We start from the raw sequence: 5,369 nt of genomic DNA, 5'->3' as shown, positions 1-5,369 counted from the left end.
GAACATGAGCAAAGTACAGATTAAGAGGAAGGCTTTATGCAAGAGGAACATGGATTTCTAGACATCAAATCCCCACATCATGCATAATTGGTCTGTGCCTTGATCTGATGACACTTTGCTGATTGACACCATTATGTTGGAATCTACGGTAAGGCTCCTAACTCCGTTCTGTGGCTGTTTTGCTTTAGGCACTTGCATGCATTACCTGACTGAATCTTTACGACCAAGCTATGATGTGGTATTATTTTCCCATTTTTTTTCAAGTGATGATAGGTACTGAGGATCAGATCGTCAAGTACCTTTCCTAGAGTCAGAATATTAAACTGATAAGTGGTGGAGCTAAGATTCTGTTTTTCTGTAACTCTAAAAACCCACTGATAAGCCTTTGTACAGCTGTGTTATGAATGACTGAAAAAAAATGAATGAGTGAATGCATATTTTGATTAGCTGGTTTGACAATTTACAGCAATACATTACCCCATTCTTTGTATAACACATTTTACAATAATTTTCGGAACTGTACTTACACGGATGAGGAGGTACTCCCCAAACGGGAGCTTTGGTACTGCAAGTTCTCTGAGTCCAGAAAGCACGCAGAGCCAGTGCTGTCGTTTTGAGTCTGAGAATCTGGCCAAATGAGGGCTGTTGTCAGAGACGTCACAGGGCCACCCATACGTAAATGTTCACTACTCTAAATTCTTTCTTTTGGGAATTGATGGTGAAAATCTTCCCCTGAAGTGTCAAACTGTCACGCTGGGTAGATGAGATAAGTCACACACACTTGCATCACTGCAATTGTCTCATGCTTAGTCATGCATGCTTGTTTTTAGGAATGGTTATTTGACGAAAGAATTCATGACCACAGGGCCTAATGCAGGAGTAGGCAAGCAGAGGCTGAGGCACTGGGAACGGAGGGACCACATGAATGTACCACTGAGAAAAATCAAAGCTCTCCCAACTCTCTCCCCCACCCAACATCCTCCTCCTCTTCTACTGAGAAAGCCTCTTTCTGAGAGATAGAGGAGGGACATTGTCTCTAAAGAGTCTTTGCTAAATTATGTGATTTTTCCTAGAACAACACAGGATTGTGAGGAGTGAGTTGAACAGCATCTTAATCTGTTTTGTGCTGCCGTAACAGAGTATCTGAAACAAGGTAATTTACAATGAGCAGGAATGTATTGGCTCATAGTCCTGGAGGCTGGAAAGGCCAACAGTATGGTGCTGACATCTGACGAGAGCCTTCTTGCTGTACCATCACATGGAAGAAGGCGAGAAGGTAAGAGAGGGCGAGAGGGGGCTAAACTCACCCTTTTATGCCAGCACCAATCCCACCCACGAGGGCGGGGCCTGCATGGCCTTATTACCTCTTAAAAGTCCCACTTTTTAATATGGCTTAAATTTCAACATGAATTTGGAAGGGGACACACATTCAAACCATAGCAGACACCTTCCATTCTAGACTTTTGTTACCATGGATTATTTTATCGAATTATATTATAGAATTGTACAGAGAAAAGAGCCCTAATGATTAAATGGGTACACTGTTGTGGGTGAAGCAGAAGAGCTGGGCGGCAGCAGAGAGCAGCATCAGGCCAGGTCCAGTACCCTGGTTGGGTGCCGGGCAAGAGTAGCCCAGAATATGCTCAGATCCTTGGGCTTTTCCAAACAGGAAACCTGGGCATTCAATACTTTGTATATTTCCAGGGGAGGGGCAAAATTAGACAAAATATGTTAAAAATTTGAACTTGATATCAATTAGAAGCATAGTCATCCTAGTTTAAAAAAACTTCAATTGAAATCATTCAGGTTTTTAAAAAAGTTCTAGAAATACATTTTCTAAATGAAATACGAATTGGATGTAATACAGAAATGGTAACCACATGCCTCATCTCTTCCCATCTGCTGGGTTTTCTGCAGCGTGATGTGGTACAAGGGAGCCTAGAAAAAAATGTCTTGGGTCATGAGTCCCCCACTCACTTGCTGTGTGGTCATGGGCAAGTTTATGTCTCTGAGGCTCGATGCCCTCATTTGTAAAACGAGGAGAGCGGAAGGGATGATTTTTCAGCTTCTTTCTAGGTCTGAAATTCTGTGCTTCTTCCAGGAGTTTTTTTTTGTTTGTTTGCTTTGTCCTCTGCATTCTATTTCAATAGGAAAAGGGGAAGAGGAAAAGCAGGAAGAAAGAGCAAAAAGTAAAGAAAAGAAATCCAAATATTAAATAAGCCTCAATCAAGTGTCAAGCACCATAGAATTAATAATCAGAAATTACTAATTTCTGATTAATAAATTACATTCTTAATCCTGATCATAAACATAGGAAATACACAGTGTTATTGGCATCATTTTACAGGTGTGGACTCCAAGGCTGAACATTTGACCAAGGTTAAGTAGATGTCTTAGTCTATTTGGGCAGTGACAGCAGAACACTTTGAAGTGGATGGCTCAGGAAAAACAAACTTCTTTCTCCTAATTCTGGAGGTCGGAAGCCCGTGATCAGGGTGCTAGAACAATTGGGAGGGCTCACGTTCCGGCTCACAGGTGGCCTTCTCACTGTGTTCTACACTTCACAGGGTGGCCGGTGCAAGGGGACTCTCTGGGGCCTCTTTTTTTTTTTTTTTTTTTTTTTTTTTATTTTCTTTTTTTTTTTTAAATTACTTATTTTATTTATATCTGGCATTTCTCCCCATGTTATCCCTCCCCACCACCCTACACCCTGCTGTCTCTCCCCTATCCCTCCTAACTGCCCCCAGTGTGTGATGCTCCTCTCCCTGAGTCCACGTGTTCTCATTGTTCAACACCCACCTATGAGTGAGAACATGCGGTGTTTGGCTTTCTGTTCTCGTGTCAGTTTGCTGAGAATGATGGTTTCCAGATTCATCCAAGTCCCTACAAAGGACATGAACTCATCATTTTTAATGGCTGCATAGTATTCCATGGTATATATGTACCACATTTTCTTTGTCCAGTCTATCATTGATGGGCATGTGTGTTGGTTCCAGGTCTTTGCTATGGTACACAGGGCTTTGGGCACTTGTCTGATATGAATGCTCTGCCCTCATGAGCCACTCACCTCCCAAAGGCTCCACCTACTAATACGACCCCATTGGCCATTAGGTCTTAGCATATGAATTTGGGCGGAAGACATAAACATTCATGCTATAGCAGTAGTCAAGGTGACCATTTAAACACAAATCAGGGGGACTTCAGAATGCATCTTCTTCCCCATGCTTGGCCTTTCTACGATGCCACACTGTCTCCCGAAAGGAGCAGACAAAAGAGGAATTAAGTTAGACAGCAGAAGTGGAGCGGGAAGAAGAGATGTAGAAAGATCAGAGCAGACATGTGTGACCTGGGCTACTCACAGTGATGCCCGTCATTGCCACACAGACGCCTCCCACACGATGCATTAACCTTGGTTCTCACCCACTGTGTGGGAAAGCTGCCTCACGCTCCCCACTGACAACGGGGGTTCAGAGAAGCGTGCATGCGGGGTCCAGCAGCGTCCACCAGGGACACACGTGGAGTTCATAACCATGTCTTGGTACCTCTGGTGTCCAAGCTGGAGAAGCTCTGGAGACATAGCAAGGGAGACAGATGGATTAGGGAAGTGGGGAAGGACTAGGCAAGTATTTATTTCCCTACTGCTCTCCATTACATGTCTCTAAAACGAACACTGCAAGAACTATTCTAAGGAGCATAAGGATTACAGGCACACGCACCACCATACCTGGTTAATTTTTATATTTTTAGTAGACACAAGGTTTCACCATGTTGGTCAGGCTGGTCTCAAACTCCTGGCCATGTAAGCCACCTGCCTTGGCCTCCCAAAGTGCTGGGATTCCAGGCGTGAGCCACCCTGCCCAATCTCACATTTACCTTTCTTTAAGGCCACTATATAGGACTTGAGTGAGAGATGTCAGGAGAAAAGGTGAGGGAATTGCGGGCGAGGATGGAGAAGGGGGTCGGCAGGGTTTTAAGATGTTGGAGGATTAGAGCCACCACATTAATCCTGTGCGCATGGCACGTCCATGACTTCACGCTGTGGTCTTTCGTAGGTCTTGGTTCCCTGGGTTTAGGGAGATGAGTCCCCTTGGCTGAGCCATTTCTAACAGGACTGGAAGATTTCTGCAGGAAGTGCTTGCCGGTGAGTCAGGACTTGGCGCTCATCCCTCTGAGTCAGTAATGAGCCGATTTCTCAGGGGTTAGGAACAAGTGGAGGTGGAGTGTTAAATCAGTGGTAAACCCGACCACGAACTCTCACGGCACCTTCTCTCAGGGCAAGGAGGTTAATGCCAGTGTTTTTCCTCAGTCCCAATTTGGATCATTATATTTTAAATTATCTCTTAATTATCCCTATAGATTCAACAGGATACATTATCTTCCATGTCTTACCTTTAACTTGAAAGCACTGATGTGCTGCTCAGGCCTGTGACTAATGAAGAAATCAACATCTCCAAACCTTGCCGACCCCCTTCTCCACCCTCGCCTGCGATTCCCTCACCTTTTCTCCTGACATCTCTCACTTGAGTCCTAAATAATGGCCTTAAAAAATGGCAAGTGTGAGGCTGGGCACGGTGGCTCATGCCTGTAATCCCAGCACTTTGGGAGGCCGAGGCAGGAGGATCACTAGGTCAGGAGTTCGAGACCAGTCTGACCAATATGGTGAAACCCCATCTCTACTAAAAATACAAAAGTTAGCTGGGCCTGGTGGTGCACTCACCTGTAATCCTAGCTACTCAGGAGGCTGAGGCAGGAGAATCACTTAAATCCAGGAGGAGGAGGTTGCATTGAGCCAAGATCGTGTTACTGCACTTCAGCCTGGGTGACAGAGACTCCATCTCCAAAACAGATGAAAGGCAAATGCGGCCAGACATAGGGGCTCAAACCTCGAGTGCCAGCACTTTGGGAGGCTGAGGTGGGTGGATCACTTGAGGCCAGGAGTTCGAGACCAGCCTGGTCAATGTGGTGAAATCCTGTCTCTACAAAAATTAGCCTGACATGGTGGTGGGATCCTGTAATCCCAGCTACTCAGGAAGATGAGACAGGAGAATCGCTTGAACCTGGGAGGTGGAGGTTGCAGTGAGCCGAGGTCAGGCCACTGCACTCCCACCTGGGGTATAGAGTGAGACTCCATCTAAAAAAAAAAAAATAAAGAAAGAAAGGCAAATGCCAGGTGTTGGTCTCCTTCATGAATTCATTTGCCTTTTGTTGGTTGCTGAGGGAGGGGACAGAAGTGACACAGAGGAAGGGCGTAGACCATGTTCCTTGCTCAACCTCCCTGTGTCTGGAGGGATAGGGGCGGGGAATCCCCTAGCGAAAGGCAGCACCCCCAGGACTGGCTCCCAGGGCTGGGGCTGGAGAGGACTCGGTGA

General features: G+C 45.6%; 1 long non-coding RNA gene across 1 annotated transcript; it reads right to left on the bottom strand.

Annotated features, from left to right (window-relative positions):
- Positions 1-1,448: 1,448 nt before the first annotated feature.
- Positions 1,449-4,133, bottom strand: LOC108284514. Its single transcript, XR_001817251.1, has 3 exons — positions 4,031-4,133; positions 3,360-3,556; positions 1,449-2,138 (listed from the first exon to the last, which is right to left on the bottom strand). It is a non-coding gene; the product is annotated as an uncharacterized LOC108284514 (long non-coding RNA).
- Between the last annotated feature and the right edge of the window lie 1,236 nt (positions 4,134-5,369).

Source organism: Cebus imitator, unplaced genomic scaffold (assembly GCF_001604975.1).
Source record: "Cebus imitator isolate Cc_AM_T3 unplaced genomic scaffold, Cebus_imitator-1.0 Scaffold14, whole genome shotgun sequence".
Lineage (NCBI taxonomy): Eukaryota > Metazoa > Chordata > Mammalia > Primates > Cebidae > Cebus > Cebus imitator.
The sequence above is the reverse complement of the archived record's forward strand: the minus strand, read 5'-3'. Positions and strand labels throughout refer to the sequence as shown.